The 22,114-nt window shown below is 40.9% G+C and overlaps 1 protein-coding gene and 1 long non-coding RNA gene across 2 annotated transcripts in view; one reads left to right on the top strand and one right to left on the bottom strand.

Annotated features, from left to right (window-relative positions):
* Positions 1-22,114, bottom strand: part of LOC149537194 (uncharacterized) — a 218,253-nt gene that overhangs the window by 80,262 nt on the left and 115,877 nt on the right. The window lies entirely within an intron of this gene.
* The window catches only part of LOC149537193 (uncharacterized), a 170,983-nt gene continuing 162,808 nt past the window's right edge, over positions 13,940-22,114 (top strand). Inside the window, exons 1-3 of the long non-coding RNA XR_016358044.1 lie at positions 13,940-14,178; positions 14,405-14,459; positions 15,770-15,841. This is a non-coding gene — a long non-coding RNA (uncharacterized LOC149537193). The remainder of the gene's footprint in view (positions 14,179-14,404; positions 14,460-15,769; positions 15,842-22,114) is intronic.

Genomic DNA, 22,114 nt, shown 5'->3' with positions numbered 1-22,114 from the left:
TATCGCGGAATTTCAACTTTTGCATGATGATAATGAAATTGTAGCCGAGATATTCAATACCAAACTAAAGAAGAATGAAACAGTACAGGTCTTCGCCAGGAGGTTGAAGGACTTAATCAGTAAAATGGAGAATAAGCCGATAGATGGGCTCAAGAAAAGATGGTTCATTGAAGGCCTTCACCCAAAGTTGCGGAAAAAGATGAAGATCGTGCCACCATCGACATACGATGAAGCGTACAATCGGGCAATGAACCTCGAAAGTGACTAGAAGACAAAGAAGAAGAACAACAACAACTCGTCCGATTCAGATGACGATGCATCTCCAGGAGAGGATAGCAGCAATGATGAGGGAAGCAACAGGAAGGTCCGTGCCCTCCAGAAGGATATGATGCGGATGATGAAGGAATTCAAAAACATGAACAAGGAGACTAAGGGTAATGACCTATGGTGCACAGAGTGTAAGAAAGAAGGCCATACGAAGGGATCTTGCCCAAAAGATCAATTTTGTGAAATCTGCCAGATCCTGGGACACTCGGTAAAGGAATGCCCTTTCAATTTAAAAACAAGGACACCGCAGCAAGTGTTCCTGACACAGGAGGCATCCCCGTCAGGAGCGAATGGGAACACCAGTACGGAAGGAGCCACATTAGGCGGATACAGAAACAACCGGCATGGTCAAAATAACAACAATAGCAGCAACAACAATACAAGCGGAAGGAGTCGAATTCAGTATGATGCGAATGGTCGACCGATTGTTCAATGCCGCGCATGCAATCTGTGGGGTCACTTCGCCCGAGAGTGTACAACGGTGAACAAACCGAAGTTGTTATGCAGATGGTGTGGACCTGGTGATCATGAAGATTCTAAGTGTCTGAAGTCGGGAGTAAACTTGATCACCGTCGGGACGGACGAAGAAGAGATTTTGGCCATCACACGGCAGCAAGCGAAAGTGTACCCCAACCCGACGGAAGAAAAGAAGAGACTGGAGGAAGCACGGGTAGAGATCCAAAAAGCAACCCAGGCAGAAACGGCACGACTGAAGGACATGCCGAGTACTTCCGTACGGAACTACGCAGAACAGAACATTGTACGGCAAATTTTGCAAGCCGAGATACCTGTCAGGATAAGTGATCTGTTGCTCACTATGCCTCAGCTCCGATCGGCACTCACAAACATCGTTCCCGTTCCTAAACTACCAGGAGAACATGGAAGGGAGCAAGAAAGTGGAGCAAGTACAGCGGACAAAAAGGAGAAGGAGAGTGGCGGAAGTGCAGAAGATCCGATGTTGTTAGCCCTCTCATCCGGAGGCCATCCGGCAGTCGTCGAAATGGGAATTCTCGGGACTGTACTAATGGACACGATCGTGGACAGAGGGTCTGGTGTCAATGTGCTGCCAGAGGATACTTGGAAAAAATTGGGACAGCCAACATTGTGGCCACCTACCTTTCAATTGTTAACAGCCGATCAACATGGAATCAAGCCATTGGGAGTCCTGACAGCACAACCAGTGACGATTGGAACACAACCGTTCCTGTTGGACTTTGTCGTGATCCCACTGAAGCGGAGAGGATATGATGCCATTCTGGGCCGGGGGTGGCTGATACAAGCCAAGGCAAAGCACGATTGGAAGAAAAATACTTTATCACTCGAAAGCAAAGGCCGGAAGTATATCATCGATCTACATACTCAGATGGTTAGAGAAGAAGCTCTGTCATCGGATTTCGAAGGAGAAGAGGATGAGAGGAGGCAGAGTATGGAACCCGATCAAGAGGGCATCTTACGATTGGAAGGAGATGACGATCTGGATTCAGTAAATGGTCTTTACCATTGGCAGATAGAGGATTACGAGCCCTTTCCAAGTTGTAATATGCTAAGGATCGACGAAGGTAAGAAAGAAGGAAATGAATGTCCAAAGGAACATAGAGAAGCCGACAGAGGAAATGAATGTCTAAAGGAACATGGAGAAGTCAAAGGAGGAAATGAATGTTCGAAGCAACACAGAGAAGCCGAAGAAGGAAATGCAGATATGGCTGAAGCTGAAGGACAGAACATACAGTACGAACCCAAAAGAAGGAAAGATTCTACTGTACGATTGCGCAGGAAGAAAGTATTACGTCGAATCACAGATATAGCAGAAAGGTACTGGCGGCAAGGAAGACACACTATATGGTCTGCACAGGCAACAAAGAGGAAGGGTTCAATAAAAGTTGTAGTAGTACAGAGTGAATGTGTTGTTGACGGACATAAGGGGCAGCTCACGGAGTCCATGGTAGCGAGCTTCCGGAACAAACTGAGCGATATGGAGATGACACGGAACAAGCGTAGTAGGTTTCAACTCGGACAATGGGTGTTGAAGTACGACGACTGGAATGAGATCAAACTAGGCAAGTTCAAAATTAAATGGATCGGGCCGTACAAGATACCGGAAGTTGGTGATAATGGAGTGATGAAGTTATCGAAAGTAGATGAAAATAAAGTGGCCGATGCAGTGAATCGGTCGAAGTTGAATGTCCACCATGGAAGAAGCAACGCACCCCCGTAGACGAACAACTAAGAGAAGACTGTAAGTACTGTATATATGTAAATATTGTACATAATTGTTCCAAAAGTGAGATTTTCCAAAAAATAAAAATAAAAAAATAAAAAAAAATTTTAAAAATGAAAAATGTAAAAAAGTACCGTACGGATTTTGTTTGTTCACCGTACGGTTTTCACTTGGTTTTTGAGTTGTACAGTTTTTAGTTGGGAGCTGTTGTACGGTTTGAAATTAAATTATGAAGCACCGTACGGATTCTTAACCTACTCACCGTACAATTTTTGGAGGTTGTGTACGGAATTTAATGGTTCACTGTACGGATTTTATAATAAGAAAGCAGTGTACAGTTTTTAAATGCTACCGTACAGTTTTTTTATTGGGCAGATATCGTACGGATTTTAGAGACAGTTCTCATATGGATATTTTCACAGCTGCCGTACAGATTGTGGAGACAACGTAAGGATTTCTAATGAAGATGCAGTGTACGGATTTTAGGAGGCTATGTACGGGTTTTATGTAGTCACCGTATGGCTTTTGAGTCCCTGTCACCATACGGATTTTGAAGGTTGAGTTGCTGTACGGCTTTGTTAAAAAGCTTGCCGTACGGATTTTCCCATTTATATGTTATTTGTTTTACGGAGTTCAAGTCTCAGTGCGGATTTTTTAAACAGCCATCGTACGAATTTTCCAACATGGTCACCGTACGGATTTTCTGAAGCAGCCAATGTATGGATTTTTAGTATAATATGGTGTACGGGTTTTGCATAAATGATAAATATGGCATACGGCTTCTACCTGTTATTGCATTCAGATTTTGAATGGCATTCCAGATTATTGCATAAGGAATTGGCGTAACATGGCAGAGGGTGGCAGGAGGTTTTCTAAAAAAAAAAAAAACGTCAACAAATCAAGAATGCTCAGAATGAGTATCAGATGATGCCATAGGGAAGGGGAAGCATTAGCGATTGCCAGAAAGAGTGTAGAATCGGCAGAAAATGACAGAAATGGTGTGTTCCGTGCAGTTTTGTGTGGGTTTCAGAGTGCTAATTTGGTCTTGGCGGCGAGGGGCGCTGCCCCTCGACCCCGCCAGGGGCATTGTCCCCTAGACCCCCAGTCGTTGCGGATATCAGTCGTGGGAGTCTAACCAGTTGAGAAGACTTAGAGCTACTGCAGGCATGGAGTATTTGTGTACCAGAGGCATTGAGAGTAGGTGTTGGCCGTGAGGCTGTCTTGGTGGATGCGTAGAGAGCTTGGGAGGAGCTGATCATCCAGTTGCAGGCAGTGCAGCGACACTTGGCTCAGGGTACTGAGGAGTTGGAAGCAGAGAAAGCAGCACAGGTGGCTATCAAGGTCAGCTTAAAGAGTCAGTATTGTGTTAGCAAAGGCTATAGATGCAACGGGATGAATGTGAAAGTGATATTGTTGTATTAGTTGTTTGAGTTTTGTTCTGTAGTCGTCAGGAGACGACTTTTCTTTTTGGGGGGGATAATGTCATCGGTAGAAATTGTGTATCGACCGACGGGTCCCTTCGGAAAGGAAATTGTGTATCGGCCGACAGGTCCCTTCGGAAAGGAAATTGTGTATCGGCCAACGGGTACCTTCGGAAAGGAAATTGTGTATCGGCCGATGGGTCCCTTCGGAAAGGAAATTGTGTATCGGCCGACGGGTCCCTTCGGAAAGGAAATTGTCTATCGGCTGATGGGTCCCTTCGGAAAGGAAATTGTGTATCAGCCGATGGGTCCTTTCGGTAAAAGTTCTTGTTATGTAGCCGACGGTAAATAGTTTGTAGCGGATGATGTATCTAGCCGACGGATACCTTCGGGAAGGTTCGTTGGAAAGTATTTATAACCCCTTCGGGAAGCATTGTAATGATATCATATCTTATCATCGAAGCATAATGTACTGTTGGTATATGCGAATAATAATAAGAGTTCTGCCATTTGCTGTTCGGTGTTGGTGTCTATTTCCTGTGTGCGTTGCTTAATTAATCCATACGGTAAACACCCTCTATAAGGCAAAATAGTACTCAAATGACTCCAAGACTTTCTAGATGGTTAGGATGATTGACTTAGGCTAAAACAAGGTGGATTTAAAGGGTTTCAACACATTTTAGGTCCACAAGCATCATCTAACACTTGAATCTCTTCAAACTGCCTTCTAGGCCTAGTTGCCCCTTTTGGGTCTCCAGCGAAAAAGAAGCTTAGATTTCTCTCAACTTTTCCAAAGTACTAACCAAACTCTATAGGTTTTCAGATACCCTTTTGGCCATACTACAACATATCCAAAGCCAAGCTAAGGTTGTTTCAGACAAATCCCAAGTTCTTCAGACTGTTCTCAAACAACAAGCATAAAATAAGGTGATTTTCCAAATCCACTACAAGGAATACTTACTCCCTACCTTCAAGACTTTCAAAAGTCCCTACATATGACTTCAAACCACCAAATATCCAATCAATTCGGTCCTTGGATGCCTCCAAGTAGTAAAGCCCCAAATTGCTCCTCAAAACCCTCTTAAACTAGGGCTTTCTAATTAAGTGTTGTCCCAATACTTCTAGAATCAAACAAAGGTGGATTTACCTTGTATAGGGTGTAACTAGACACCTCAAAACATAAAACCTGCTCCTCCTTCAGACAGGTTCTTTACTGCTGCTCCATACCTACCTTTCCATTCTCCCTTAACACCTCCTTCTTGGGTGATCACCTCCAAACAAACTCTCATCTGCACATGTCAATGTTAGAACAGTATGTACAAATCAAGGATGAGTCATTCCACAAGAATCAGTAGTGTCATTCATGGAATGTTCATCCATCCTATTAATTCTTGTCAAAAACTAGTAAAAAGAACACTATTCCTAAGTGCTGTCAGCACTATTTTGCAAAACCAGAGATCAATAATGGACTTCAAAACATTTAAAATGGATCCACACAAAGCACAATGCCTACCACAGGTTAGAACATCCTCTGATCACAAAACTATATAGAAAAAGCCTCAAACTTGCATCAAAATGGAGTTGTTAACTCCAAAAATTGCACCCTATCTCTGCATCAAAATACTAGAGATTTCTGGAGAACATAGGATCAGTCCAAGGTGTGGGTGACCCAAAACAGGACTGAACCTTCGGGTTCTAGGCCGGTTCCTATTGGATTTTGCAGTATATCACTTGATAATAGGTGACTAGAAAAAAACTTGTGAGGAAAAGGAATAAGAAAGACTGATAATAAACAAATGCCTAGGTAAAATGGTGATACACCAAAACGATTGTGATAAAAATAGTATTTCCTTGAACACAAGCTGAAAAGTTTAAACAATCAATAAACTAATACAATTTCTAACACATTGATCTGCACATAAGTATTTCAAAAGAAGACCAAATACATGAAGGTAGTAAAAGGAGCTTAGTCACATTTAACACATTCAATAAATTGGTACAATTTTTGATCTGCATAGAACAATAACAGTCACGAAAAGGTGCCTAACAAGACAAATCCTTAAGGTTTCATGATAACACTATAAGAAATATCAACCATTAATCTGCATACAAAGACATGACACCAAAAATAGATCTCCAATGCTCAATATATTCCTTCAAGTTTCTGAAAATACATTTCCAATCTGAAACAATACTAAAGACACGGTGAACAGTAACCAAAGCTCTCTACTCAATACTGAATATCTCTTCAAGTACAAGTGATAGAATATATGAAAAATCTCCCTCACTGACCAATAAATGTCCCTAAAGATGAGGAACCACCTCAGGTCGAAATCATGGAAAAATGCCCCAAAAGGGGAGTCAATAAACATAAAAAATGATGACAATTAACTGATGTCACGGTAGAAATTGTGTATCGACTGACGGGTCCCTTCGGAAAGGAAATTGTGTATCGGCCGACGGGTCCCTTCGGAAAGGAAATTGTGTATCGGCTAAGGGGTCCCTTCGGAAAGGAAATTGTGTATCGACCGACGGGTCCCTTCGGAAAGGAAATTGTGTATCGGCCGACGGGTCCCTTCGGAAAGGAAATTGTGTATTAGCCGAAAGGTCCCTTCGGGAAAGTTCTTGTTATGTAGCCGATGGTAAATAGTTTGTAGCGGAAAGGAAATTGTGTATCAGCCGACAGGTCCCTTCGGGAAAGTTCTTGTTATGTAGCCGATGGTAAATAGTTTGTAGCGGACATGATGTATCTGGCCGACGAATACCTTTGGGAAGGTTCGTCGGAAAGTATTTATAACCCCTTCGAGAAGCATTGTAATCATCATATGAGATCTGATCATCAAAGTCTAATGTACTGTGGGCATATGTGAGTAATAATAAGAGTTCTGCTATTTGCTGTTCATGTTCGTATTCATTGTCTGTTTCTTAATTAATCCATGCAGTAAACATTTGGCGCCGTTGCCCGATGGACCTGGTACGCAGGCAGGCGGATATGAATTAAATGCCGAATCAGTTGAACAAAGATAAGAATAAGCTGAAGGAAAAAGATGACATACGCGTTGCATAGGAAAATTTAATTTTGGCTCAGTAGACAGAGCGGCGAAGGAGATTCCAGAAGATTGCCGATAGGAACAGGAGAGCTGAAGGATTGTTGAAGGAGACTCGACGACTTGAGTTGGTGGAAGAAGCGAGGGAGGAGTTTCTAAACCTGCATATGCCACAGGAAGAGAATCCTGACGGAAGGAGATCGACTCGCACGGCTCAGAGTGCCGAAGGAGCACGAGCGTGGAGTGACCTCTTTGTCCGAGATATACTTCCGGAACGGACAGCTTCGGTTGACGAACCACCTTCTTCACCAAATACCGTAGGAGTCAAAAACAGCGCGAAAGCCGAAAATAGCGCGAGTGTAGAAAACAGCGCGGGTTTGCGGAACAATGCGGGTGTGCAGAATAGCGCGGGTGTCCACAACAGCGCAGGTGTGCAGAACAGTGCGGGTGTTCAAAACAACCGGGAGCTCAGAATAGCGCAGGTACACAACAAAACCCTTGACATACAGTGATAATGGCAGGTCCGAAGGAAAAATTGCCTAAATTTGATGGTGATGAAGTAGTTGATCCCATTCGACATTGTAAAACATGTGAAACGATCTGGAGGGCAAATGGCATAACAGATACAAACGAATCGATCCGACAATTTCCTGCTACCCTACGAGGTGTTGCGATTGATTGGTTTACTGATGCTGATCCACAGAAATTAAATAGTTGGAATAATATTACGAAGGAGTTCATCGCGGAATTTCAACTTTTGCGTGATGATAATGAAATTGTAGCAGAGATATTCAATACCAAGCAAAAGAAGAATGAAACAGTACGGGTCTTTGCCAGGAGATTGAAGGACTTAATCAGTAAAATGGAGATTAAGCCGACTGATGGACTCCAGAAAAGATGGTTCATTGAAGGCCTTCACCTGAAGCTGCGGAAAAAGATGAAGATCGTGCCACCATCAACATATGAGGAAGCGTACAATCGGGCAATGAACCTCGAAAGTGACCAGAAGACAAAGAAGAAGAAGAAGAACAGCTCGTCCGATTCAGACGACGGTGCATCTTCAGGAGAGGATAGCAGCGATGACGAGGGAAGCAACAGGAAGGTCCGTGCCCTCCAAAAGGATATGATGCGGATGATGAAGGAATTCAAAAACATGAACAAGGAGACTAAAGGTAATGACCTATGGTGCACAAAGTGTAAGAAAGAAGGCCATACGAAGGGATCCTGCTCGAAAGATCAATTTTGTGAAATCTGCCAGATCCTCGGACACTCGGTAAAGGAATGCCCTTTCAATTTAAAAACAAGGACACCGCAGCAAGTGTTCTTGTCACAGGAGGCATCCTTGTCAGGAAGGAATGGGAACACCAGTATGGAAGGTGCCACATCGGGTGGATATAGAAACAACCGACACAGTCAAAACAACAACAATACCGGCAACAACAATAATGGCAGAAGGAGTCGAATTCAGTATGATGCAAATGGTCGGCCGATAGTTCAATGCCGCGCATGCAATCTGTGGGGTCACTTCGCCCGAGTCTGTACCATGGCGAACACACCGAAGTTGTTATGCAGATGGTGTGGACCTGGTGATCATGAAGATGCTAGGTGCCCAAAGTCCGGAGTAAACTTGATTACTATTGGGATGGATGAGGAAGAAGTTCTGGCAATCACTCGAAAGCAAGCGAAAGTGTACCCCGACCCAGCAGAAGAAAAAAAGAGATTGGAGGAAGCGCGGGCAGAGATCCAGAAAGCAACACAGGCAGAAACGACACACCTGAAGGACACGCCGAGTACCTCCATACGGAATTGCGCAGAACATAACATTGTACGAAAAATATTGCAAGCCGAGATACCCGTCAGGATAAGTGATCTGTTGCTCACTATGCCTCAGCTCCGATCAGCACTCACAAACATCGTTCCCGCTGCTCAACTACCAAGAGAACATGGAAGGAAGCAGGAAAGTGGAGCAAGTGCAGCGGACAAAAAGGAGAAGGAAAGTGACGCAAGTGCAGAAGATCCGATGTTGTTACCTCTTTCATCCGAACGCTATCCAACGGTTGTTGAAATGGGCATTCTCGGGACTGTACTAATGGACACGATCATGGACTGAGGGTCTGGTGTCAATGTGCTGCCAGAGGATACCTAGAAAAAGTTGGGACAGCCAACATTGTGGCCACCTACCTTTCAGTTGTTAACAGCCGATCAACATGGAATCAAGCCATTGGGAGTCCTGACAACACAACCAGTGACGATTGGAACACAACTGTTCCTGTTGGACTTTGTCGTGATCCCACTGAAGCGAAGAGGATATGATGCCATTCTGGGCCGAGGGTGGCTAATACAAGCCAAGTCAAAGCACGATTGGAAGAAAAATACTTTATCACTCGAAAGCAAAGGCCAGAAGTATATCATCGATCTACACACTCAGATGGTTGGAGAAGAAGCTCTATCGTCGGATTCCGAAGGAGAAGAGGATGAGAGGAGGCAGAGTATGGAACTTGATCAGGAGGGAGTCTTACGATTGGAAGGAGATGACGATTTGGATTCAGTAAATGGTCTTTACCATTGGCAGATAGAGGATTATGAGCTCTTTCCAAGTTGTAATATGCTAAGGATCGACGAAGGTAAGAAAGAAGGAAATGAATGTCCGAAGGAACACAGAGAAGCCGAAGGAGGAAATGAATGTCTCAAGGAACACAGAGAAGCCGAAGGAGGAAATGAATGTCCGAAGGAACATAGAGAAGCCGACGGAGGAAATGAATGTCTAAAGGAACATTGAGAAGTCAAAGGAGGAAATGAATGTTCGAAGCAACACAGAGAAGCCGAAGAAGGAAATGCAGATATGACTGAAGCTGAAGGACAGAACATACAGTACGAATCCAAAAGAAGGAAAGATTCTACTGTACGACTGCACAGGAAGAAAGTATTACGTCGAACCACAGATATAGCAGAAAGGTACCGGCAGCAAGGAAGACACATGATACGGTCTGCACAGGCAACAAAGAGGAAGGGTTCAATAAAAGTTGTAGCAGTACAAAGTGAATGTGTTATTGACGGACAGAAGGGGCAGCTCATGGAGTCCATGGTAGCGAGCTTCCGGAACAAACTGAGCGATATGGAGATGACACGGAACAAGCGTAGTAGGTTTCAACTCGGACAGTGGGTGTTGAAGTACGACGACTGGAATGAGATCAAACCAGGCAAGTTCAAAATTAAATGGGTCGGGCCGTACAAGATACGGGAAGTTGGTGATAATGGAGCAATGAAGTTATCGACAGTAGATGGAAATGAAGTGGCCGATGCAGTGAATCGATCGAAGTTGAATGTCCACTATGTAAGAAGCAATGCACCCCCGTGGACGAACAACTAAGAGAAGACTGTAAGTATTGTATATATGTAAATATTGTACATAATTGTTCCAGAAGTGAGATTTTCCAAAAAAAAAAAAAAAAATTTAATAAAAAAAAAATGAAAAATGTAAAAAAGTACTGTAAGGATTTTGTTTGTTCACCGTACGGTTTTCACTTTGTTTTTGAGTTGTACGGTTTTTAGTTGGGAGCTGCTGTACGGTTTGAAATTAAACTCTGAAGCACCATACGGATTCTTAACCTGCTCACCGTACGATTTTTGGAGGTTGCGTACGGAATTTAATGGTTCACTGTACAGATTTTATAATAAGAAAGCAGTGTACGGTTTTTAAATGCTACCGTACGGTTTTTTAGTGGGCAGACACCGTACGGATTTTGGAGACAGTTCCCGCACGGATATTTTCATAGCTGCCGTACGGATTGTGGAGACAGTGTACGGATTTCTAATGATTTAACAATGTACGGATTTCTAATGAAGATGCAGTGTACGGATTTCTAATGATTTAACAATGTACGGATTTCTAATGAAGATGCAGTGTACGGATTTCTAATGATTTAACAATGTACGGATTTCTAATGAAGATGCAGTGTACGGATTTTAGGCAGGCTATGTACGGGTTTTATGCAGTCACCGTACGGCTTTTGAGTCCCTGTCACCGTACGGATTTTGGAGGTTGAGTTACCATACGGCTTTGTTAAAAAGCTTGTCGTACGGATTTTCCCATTTCTATGTTGTTTGTTGTACGGAATTCGAGTCTCAGTGCAAATTTTTTAAACAGCCATCGTACGGATTTTCAGTATAATATGTTGTACGGGTTTTGCATAAATGATAAATATGGCGTACGGCTTCTACCTGTTATTGCATTTAGATTTTGAATGGCATTCCAGGCTATTGCATAAGGAATTGGCGTAACATGGCAGAGGGTAGTAGGAGGTTTTCTTAAAAATAAAAATAAAAAAGAAAACGTCGAAAAATCAAGAATGCTCAGAATGAGTATCAAATGATGTCATCGGTAGAAATTGTGTATTGACCAACGGGTCCCTTCGGAAAGGAAATTGTGTATCGGCCGACAAGTCCCTTCGGAAAGGAAATTGTGTATCGGCCGACGGGTCCCTTCGTATGGCCTTCTTTCTTACATTCCGTGCACCATAGGTCATTGCCCTCAGTTTCCTTGTTCATGTTTTTGAATTCCTTCATCATCCGCATCATATCCTTTTGGAGGGCACGGACCTTCCTGTTGCTTCCCTTGTCATCATTGCTATCCTCTCCTAAAGATGCATCGTCGTCTGAATCGGACGAGCTGTTCTTCTTCTTCTTCTTTGTCTTCTGGTCACTTTCGAGGTTCATTGCCCGATTGTACGCTTCCTCATATGTTGATGGTGGCACGATCTTCATCTTTTTCCGCAGCTTCGGGTGAAGGCCTTCAATGAACCATCTTTTCTGGAGTCCATCTGTCGGCTTATTCTCCATTTTACTGATTAAGTCCTTCAATCTCCTGGCGAAGACCCGTACTGTTTCATTCTTCTTTTGCTTGGTATTGAATATCTCTGCTACAATTTCATTATCATTGCGCAAAAGTTGAAATTCTGCAATGAACTCCTTAATGTTATCCCAACCATTTAATTTTTGTGGATCAGCATCAGTAAACCAATCAATCGGAACACCCCGTAGGGTAGCGGGAAATTGTCGGATCCATTCGTTTGCATCTGTTATGCCATTTGCCGTCTAGATCGTTTCACATGTTTTACAATGTCGAATGGGATCAGCTGCTTCATCACCATCAAATTTAGGCAATTTTTCCTTTGGACCTGCCATTATCACTGTATGTTGAGGGTTTTGTTGTGTACCTGCACTGTTCTGAGCTCCCGTGTTGTTTTGAACACCCACGGTGTTCTGCACACCTGCGCTGTTTCCAACACCGGCGCTGTTGTGGACACCCGCGCTGTTCTGCACACCCGCACTGTTCCACACACCCACGCTGTTTTTGGCTTCCGTGCTATTTTCAACACCCACGCTGTTTTCGACTCCTACGGTGTTTGGTGAAGAAAGGGGTTCGTCAACCGAAGCTGTCCGTTCCGAAAGTATATCTCGGACGAAGAGGTCACTCCATGCTCGTGCTCCTTCGGCACTCCGAGCCGTGCGAGTCGATCTCCTTTCGTCAGGATTCTCTTCTCGTGGCGTATGCAGGTTTAGAAACTCCTCCCTCGCTTCTTCCACCAACTCAAGCCGTTGTCGAGTCTCCTTCAAAAATCCTTCAGCACTCCTGTTCCCGTCGGCAATCTTCTAGAATCTCCTTTGGCGCTCTGTCTACTGAGCCAAAATTAAATTTTCCTGCGCAACGCGTATGTCATCTTTTTCCTTCAGCTTATTCTTATCTTTGTTCAACTGATTCGGCATTTAATTCATATCCGCCTCCCTACGTACCAGGTCCATTGGGCAACGGCGCCAAATGTTTACTGCATGGATTAATTAAGAAACAGACAATGAATACGAACATGAACAGCAAACAGCAGAACTCTTATTATTACTCGCATATGCCCACAGTACATTATACTTTGATGATCAGATCTCATATGATGATTACAATGCTTCCCGAAGGGGTTATAAATACTTTCCGACGAACCTTCCCGAAGGTATCCGTCAGCCAGATACATCATGTCTACTACAAACTATTTACCGTCGGCTACATAACAAGAACTTTCCCGAAGGGACTCGTCGACCGATACACAATTTCCTTTCCGAAGGGACCCGTCGGCCGATACACAATTTCCTTTTGGAGGGGATGATGTCGTCGGTAGAAATTGTGCATCGGCCGACGGGTAAACAGCTTGTAGCAGGCATAATGTATCTGGCCGACGGACTCCTTCGGGAAAGTTCTTCGGAAGGTATTTATAACCCCTTCGGGAAGTATTGTAAATATGATATCTGACCATCAAAGCATAATGTACTATTCTGGCATATGCGAATAATAAAGAGAAGTGTTCTGCTGTTCAAGTTCGTGTTCATTATCTGTGTGCAATTCTTAATTAACCTATGCGATAAACAACTGATAAACTGTACTAAGTCATTAAAGAACCTATGACTCACTCCTAACAGCCCATGAAACGCTCCTACTGATCATAAAGACCTTTAAATTGCCCAGTCAAAGTCCAAATTCGACCCTACACTTAAACCCTACAATCTCTCCTGATGACTCAGAATGATTTGCAATACTAAGTCTTCACCTAATATTTATCCTCCTTTCCCTCTTTAGGCACATGTCAAATTGACTCATTATTCATAAGAACAATTCAAATTTCCCTCTTATTAGCATTAGGAATAACAAAACTATTAAAATGATTTATAAACATCATCTATTACTTTTGTTTTACAAAATTGAGAAAAAAATGCTACACTCACTTAGCTCTATCATAAAATTTTGAAATTCCTATCTTACCCCACGGCATATATAAAACTTTGGAAAAGGGAAATAAATAACAATTAATCCCATGGTGATACTCGGATTTCAAATCTCTATAGAAACAAGTTTGGGGCAAAGACTTAACTCACACCATAACCCTAAAAGTCTATTCATTTCACATTGCATCTTTTGGAAGAGCTCGAGGAGCAACTGCAGCCAGGGTTTGTAGAAGCTTTTTTTGCAATCACCATGAAAAATGTCGAAGCTTTCTTTAAGAAATGCATGACCCTCCTGGCGTTTGCTTGTCACTATTTGAGTCGTGACTGGAGTGGCTGGAACTTTGAACCGCCATGATTTATTTCTTTCTTTCCTAGCTTGGATATTTGAATCCGAAAGGTAATAAGTATTTTTTGCTTGCATCTGATGCGTGAGTGATTCCTGGGTCTGCACATTTAAGCTTGACGTGATTCTGAGCTTGTAGTCTTACTAGAAGCATTCATAACTTGTTTTTCTTATTGCCGCTATGGAGATTTTGATGCTGTTGATATTCTCAGTGCTGTGACTTCTCTTTGATTTCTCTTTGGCACTTGTTCTAAAGTTTTTCTTCATTGGAACCCAACAGCATATTCACTAACTCATATCATGGCTGATGAAACACTGGCTACAAATCATAAGCTGTAAGTTGTTTTCTTCACACATTTTATGGTATTTGATAGATTCTGCTGTATATTTTAGCCATTCTCTATCTTTCCTACTTCTGGAAATCGCGTTTCTTCAATCTGAGGTTTGCATTTTGAAGTATGACATGATTTAGCTTGGAATCTTATTGCCATTTTTAATTGCTGGGTTGTATTTGGAGAAACCCATAATAGAATTTGTGCTTCTGATATGCCATGAATTTGCTTCTCCTTTGCATCATCATACTGGGTGCTTGCTTATTGTACGTGGTCTTTGACGTCTTTCATGCTATGGCAGTTATCTTCTTCTTGGCTGTTACTACTGCATTTTTTCTGTTTTCTCCTTGGGATTTGATTTGCCATTTTCTCCATTGCATTAGCCTTTTTGCCATGGCTAGGATATCCTAAAAGATATCACCATTTGCAAAGGTTTTGAGCATAAAACCTACATCTGCTTCTTGTTTCTTAATACTGGTTCATATTCCTCTTTTGTTTAGCATTTCTGGCTGTGGATACTAGAATGTAAACTTCGCTCCTTGTCTTTTGTTTCCATACTGGAGGAATGTTCAGGCTAATGCATACTGTAGCTGGTCTGCTGTATAAAGTCTTGATATTTCTCAATATCATTTTTAGTTGGCATAGATATTTGCTGTAACCCTTATCCATACCATGACTTCCAAAATGCTCCTCTATTGTTTATTGAAGAAATCTTTAAAACTGTAACTGAGTTTCATTATTTTTAAATTTGCTACCATGACTGGTTCGTGTTCTGCTCTCAGCCTTTTCCTGGTCGGATCTGATTGTTATTGTAGCTCGAAACTTGGTGCTTGGCTGACATGTTGTAGTTTTTCCATTTGCAAAAAAATATGACTCTCTGTCACTTGACTCATTGCTTTTATTTAACAGTTTCAGTATTTCACTTAGAAGCTTTTAGTTATAGATCTCTCTAGATTCAGACTTGTAATATAACAATAACTTCCAGCATATCAATTTTGAGCAGAAATCTTGTAACGTTTGTGTGGCTATGTTTGACTCTGAGAGATATTTTGAACCACAGCTATTATCAATTGTTATAACTGAAAGCTTTTAAATTTCCTTTCTGTAAAAACTGGTACAAAATGCTGCTGCTCTGACCTTACTTGTTGAATTGCATATAGTTTCTCTGTGCATTGCAATTTTTCTGTTTCTTCATTAATGATACCTTTTCCAGTTCTAGGCAAGTACAACATGAATGAAATGCTTTTGCATCGGAGGGGAGGTGACTTGGCATTGCTTAGATCGAAATGATCTAACTCATTCTTCTCTTGCAGGATTCTGGAATTCATAGAGCTGGAGCGACAATCGAACCGGAATACAAGCATACAACAGCCAGTCATAACTAGGCAACAACTGGCTCCCTATGACCCTTGTGCTATTTCATTTCATTTCTTTATGTACTTTCACTAGAATAGGATAGGATCATTCTTTGCATTGAAAGCTAATCTAACAGCTTGTGTGAGAAAACATGTACATTCAGCTTTTCATTTCATTACAACTTTGGAAATATCAGTTGTATATCTTGATGTTTAATACAAAGAACATTTATGCTATTCTTTTTGCTTTGAATGAAATATGTTCTCAATATGCATGAATTGAATCAAGATGTAAAATGCTTGTGTAATTGTATGGCAATCAGAACTAAATTTCAGCTTGTGTAGAAATTTAGTAATAGGAGTTTCATTGAGTTTCCTTGTACAGTCCATACAATGAATGATTCCCAGTGCTGCTTCCGTGCAATGTCTCCAACTAAACTTAATAACCTTCCCTACAACTACCCCAACTGATTCAGATCAGTTTTCCATGATTAGGTATGCTTAAAACTACTTTCCCTCCAAAATATGAGCTAACTATTGGGATTCAAACATTTGAATTCTCCAACTTACAATTTATTGAATAAAACAACTATTCAACTTTTCAAACTTGTCTATTGGGTACTTAAGACCAATTTAACCAATCCTAGCCCTTCCTAAGACTGTCAGAACTCATTTGAATGCATATTTCCTTTCTACCCCTATTTCATCATTAAAGATCGTAAGGTCCTTAATAGGCCTTTTAGGATTTATTACCCTTTTAACATCCTTAAAGCCTCCTAAGGCCATGATTGGCTTCAAAACATGCCAATTTATTGGTTCACACTCATCCTTGCCTTTAATTTATCTTTTGTCTTCTTTAGGGATCCTTGCATGTCTTGATGCTTCTGCATCAAAATGAAATGGTCGATTAGGCATGATCAGGTAGAGTAAACAGCAGAGTGTCTAGTTATGCCTTCAATGCCTATAGATTAGCAGAAGACTAGTCACCATCCAGATATCCAAGTACTGCTATCGAAGCATAGACAGTTTATACTTATATGCAACTTGTAGATATAACTGCTAGAAGTGATAGGTGTTGTCTTTAATTACCAGTTTGATACTTGCACTCAGAATTGATGTTGTTTCTAATATGTTATCTTTAAATTATGCAATCCCTTGGATGTTGTTTCTGATCTATGCTATTTATGCATCCACCAATAATGCCTTTAAGCAATTCACTCTAAACAGAGCAGATCCAATGAGGATAGATACACAAGATAAAATGTATTCTTTGATACCCAAGTGATTGATCTCCTCCAATATAACTATCTTCTTTAGCAAATGAATGTGTCTCTAGGATGTTCAAAAGGAGTTTTCTCCCCTTCAAAGATCACCTCTTCTCACAGTCGATCTTTGATTAATTAATCAATTAGCTTTATCATGATTGATAACTATCCCTTTGATTACTTTCTTCATTGGGTCGATGATATTAGTCTTGATTGATCTCTCTTCATAGATTGATACTCTTATGTGGAAATCCTCAGAAATTTTCACCCATATTCAGTTCTTGCCTTAGTTAATATATAAATCTCCCAGTCGGCTGACCATCGATCAAGTCAATCTCTTTATGGATATTTGACCAATGGTGATCTACTGCTTCATGATTACTGAAGTTACAAGTTGATCTTCTCATTACTTCTTGATGTTGTTGATCGTCTTATCTATAATCATTACTAGTGATCTGTATTCTAGGAAACCATCTTATTTATAAAACTTCACAGTTTCCTGCCTTTTATTATCTAATTATACTAACTTGTACTGAAGCTACTAACTGTTACTGATGATGGGTTTGGGGACTGCCACTCATTGTTCATGCTTGCATCATATTACATTGAATGAGAAGGATTCAAGAATGGGACATGTTGGTGTGTGTTGTATGGCACAAATTTCATCCAATGTGCACTAATCCAGAAAGAAATCATCATCACCTTTCTTTTTAATATCCAACGAAAAGCAAAGTGCAATCAAATGATATTTCACATTCTACAACCACTTATCTATCAAGACTTATTTTGTGATCTGCAAAAGTTAGTGTACATACAAAAACAACAACCAACTTAATTAATTAAATAATAGGTAATATTTTCTTATGAGGTGCTATTCCTAAGGCTGCACTAGAGGTGTTGCCCCTAGACCCTATCATGGGCTTCACTCCTAGATCCTCACTAATTGATCTGGAGGAAAATCGCAGCTGATGAGGTCACCAAAAGTTTAAGCCCAACAACAATATCAATCACCACATGCCAACAATGCAAATTTATGAAGCGTATTTAAACAGATTTAAAGAGCATATTAAAGTTTCCAAATATCCATATGCAAAGTAGTGAGGATGAAAATGATTATAGCATGAAGAAAGATAGAAAATATTACCAATACTAAAAGAGCCATAAGCATGATAAAAATTAGAAGAAGAATTTTCACGGACATTAGAAGAGCCTATATTCCGAGGAAAGTAGTTCTACTAAACAGAGTATCTTCGTCCATGATAAAGAGGAATCATAATGCCTGGCAATAGAGTCAAAATATGATACTTGTGAAGGGAATTCGCTATTCTTGGGGTTGACTAAATCCCAAGGAATAAATTGACCCTTGTGCCACCTTATTCCTACTAGTGATATGGTAAGTTAGGGTGATCAAGACAAATGGATTGATAGAGGTGTACTTTTTTAAGTTTAAATGATATACTACACTAAATGCTAGAATTGAATTTAACTAAACAAGTCTAGCAAACAAAATTTTTTTAACTATCAGGACAGAAAGAGCTAACTGTTGGGATCAACTGCCAAGCTCCATTGGCTCATTGCCCTAGACACCAACACAAGTTTGAGACAACAGCGCCAATGCAGGAGGACATCCATGCAGTGTGCATGGACATCCATTGGTGCTTTCTTCTTGAAAGGACAATGCACATATGACCAGAAAACCGAAACAGCACCTAATTTAACAGAAAATAACTAGCTTAATAACAAAAAAGAAAGAAATGTGATTAGTATATCAAAATAATGAAAATAAGAGAGAGAACAAAAGAAAATACTCATAGAGAAGGATATTGAAGAATCATAAGAGCTCCTTCCTCCTCTTTCTCCTTCTCCAAGAAACCTACACCTGTAGAAGAAATAATATAAATATGTTGCTGCCGTTCGGAGACTTGCCTCCGTCCAGTCCCCAACTTCTGTGTTTCCACCTCCATAGCAGCTAGATAGATAGTATGCGATAAATAATAGAAAAGATGATAGATAAGTAATAGAAACTAAAAATAATAAAGAAAATGATCAAAGATAACATAATATATTGAAAACAATGCAATGAGGTGTGACAAGGGACTCCCCTTCAAAGTTGGGAAGCCAATGTTCAAAAAGTGAAGGCAAGGTGATGAAGTTGGTGCATTGTGACAACTAAAACACTACAAAAGAGTTGTCTCAAGATACAAACATGAGCTTGAGGGAGTGTGGAAATGTTGTAGAAGAGAGCAAAAGTGCTAAGTGAGATTGTCAAAATGCCAAGAGAAGGTTAAATGGAGCAAAAAGATGGAGTTTTAAGCTGGTAGGATGATTCTCAATGTCAGTAGGCAACAGTAAGAGATGTTCCGTTACTGGGGTGGCAGTTGTAATGTCCCAATGGCTCACTGCACATCTGCAAATTCACCAATATGAGTGTGTGTCATACAGACATCTCCACAGTGTGCATGCATCCTATGTTGACTAGGCTGTGCGGTTAAGAATCTAGGGAAAAAAGGACAAGGGAGATGGAGAGACATGGAAGCTTAAATGTAGTTTTATTTATCAGTTAATGTTAGCATCATATAATGGTAAATTACACAAGGCACAATTTTACAACACTGTAATACCTCAAAAAATGAAGAAAAAGAAGAGATGGAATTTGAAGAGGAGAATTTGACAAAATGGATATCATAAATGATTTGGAAAGAGAACTCATCAATACTATTAGTGAAGCCAAAAAGATCAAGAAAAAGAACATAAAACTAAAATTGCAAATCTAACAATCTAAAAGCTATGTTACCAGATTCTCTCTAGCAACCTTTAAAGTTTGGTTCAATTCTGTACAAAGTCTGGTCTATTTACCGTACTGGGTAAAGAAATCAACGCACAGACAATAGATATGAATAGCAGAACTTATTATTATTATTCGCATATGCCAAACAGTACATTATGCTTCGCTGATATCTGATATGACAAGATGATTACAATGCTTCCCGAAGGGGGTATAAATACTTCACCGAAGGGCCTTTCGGAAGGTTCTCGAAGGAACCCGTCGGGCACAAGTCGGCTACATAACAAATAATACATACTATCCTACGCATCAGCTCATTACAATTATTCACCGACTACATCATCCCCCCCAAAAAGAAAAGTCGTCTCCTGACGACTACAGAACAAAACTCAAACAACTAGCTACAACAAGATAGATCTACCAAATCACTTTCACATTCGTTCTGTGCCTGCACCAAACTGGTCTCCAACCCACATTGCATCTGTAGCCACAATATTGTCTCCTTAGTCAAGCTGACCTTGATAGCCACCTGTGTTGCTTTCTTTGCTTCCAACTCTGGGTCCATTGAGCCAAGTGTCGCTGCACTGCCTTCAACTAGATGATCAACTCCTCCCAAGCTCTCCATGCATCCACCAAGACAGCTTCACATCCAACACCTACTCCAAGTGCCTCTAGTGCACAGACACTTCATGCCTGTAGCAGCTCCAGGTCTCATCAATGGGTCAGACTTCCCACGACTAATATCCACAATGACTAGGGGTTCGGCAAGGTCGAGGGGCAACGCTCCCGCGGGGTCCTGGGGCAGCACTCCGAAACCCACACAAAATTGCATGGAACACACTATTTCTACGATTTCTTTTGATCCCACACTCTTTCTGGCAACCATTGGTACTTCCTCTACCCTGTGGCATCATCCGTTACTCATTCTAAGCATTCCTAATTTGTCAACTTTTTTTTTTTTTTTGGAAAACTTCCTACCACCCTCTGTTACGTTACAACCTTAACCTTGTACGCCAATTCCTTATGCAATAACATGCAGAAGCCGCACTCCCAAACCATGAAATCTGTACACCAAGTTTTGCTTGAGAAATCTGTATAGAAATTGCAAGTTACAGGCCTTCCCAAATCCGTATGCCGGTGTTAAAGTCCATACGCCAAGATATGCAAAAAAATTGTACGCCAAGAGATATTGTGAATCCTGTATGGTAAGAATGGCTTTCAAAATCCGTACCCCTATTGGACTCCTGAATCCTGCACACCAAAGTTACTTAGAGTTTGTACGCTAACAATCTTTAAATTTATACAGCCGTGTGCCAAGTTGGTATTAGACTTTATAATATCCACAAAAATCAAAGCCTCCAAACACCATACAGTGAGCAAGTTATAAATTCATACGGTGACCAAGCTTGGAAAATCCGTACGGTGGCCTCTACCATACATCAACTTTGAAAAATCCGTTCACCAATCTCCAGCATCCAAAAATCCGTACGGTATAAATTGCCAAAAATAATGTCTTTTAAAAATCCGTACGTTTGCCTAGCTTATTGGAATCCATACCCTATATGATATGAAGCCATACGGTGCATAACCTTTCCTTTCCCAAGCCGTATGGTGGGTAGGCTTTCAAAATCCGTATGCTAGCTGCCTTTAAAAACCCGTACAACTGTGCTTTAAAAATCCGTACGGTGGCTTTTCCCTAAAAACTGTATGGTGGCATTCTCACACTTTTTCTTTTTTTTTTTTTTAATTTTTTCTTTTTTTTTCACTCTTTTTTTTTTTTTTTAGCAGATAACTTTGTACGCGCCAAATGTTTACTGTACTGGGTAAAGAAATCAATGCACAGACAATAGATATGAATAGCAAAACTTATTATTATTATTCGCATATGCCAAACAGTACATTATGCTTCGCTGATATCTGATATGACAAGATGATTACAATGCTTCCCAAAGGGGGTATAAATACTTCACCGAAGAGCCTTTCGGAAGGTTCCCGAAGGAACCCATTAGGCACAAGTCGGCTACATAACAAATAATACATACTATCCTACCCATCGGCTCATTACAATTATTCACCGACTGCATGGTCCTTGTCAAATTCTCTCCAAATTCTCTTGTAGAGCTCCGAATTTGTTGCAAATTCTGTCAGAGGAACCTGGGCAGAATTTGCAGTGAATTTTGAAGAATTTGTTGTCTAGACCTGAGCTGAATTTGGTCTCAGAGCATTTATTAAAACTTTTTCAAGTGTTTTTTG

The sequence above is a fragment of the Cupressus sempervirens genome, chromosome 10 (assembly GCF_028749045.1).
Source record: "Cupressus sempervirens isolate cs-2001-9-10 chromosome 10, ASM2874904v1, whole genome shotgun sequence".
NCBI classification, from domain to species: Eukaryota; Viridiplantae; Streptophyta; class Pinopsida; order Cupressales; family Cupressaceae; genus Cupressus; species Cupressus sempervirens.
The sequence above is the reverse complement of the archived record's forward strand: the minus strand, read 5'-3'. Positions and strand labels throughout refer to the sequence as shown.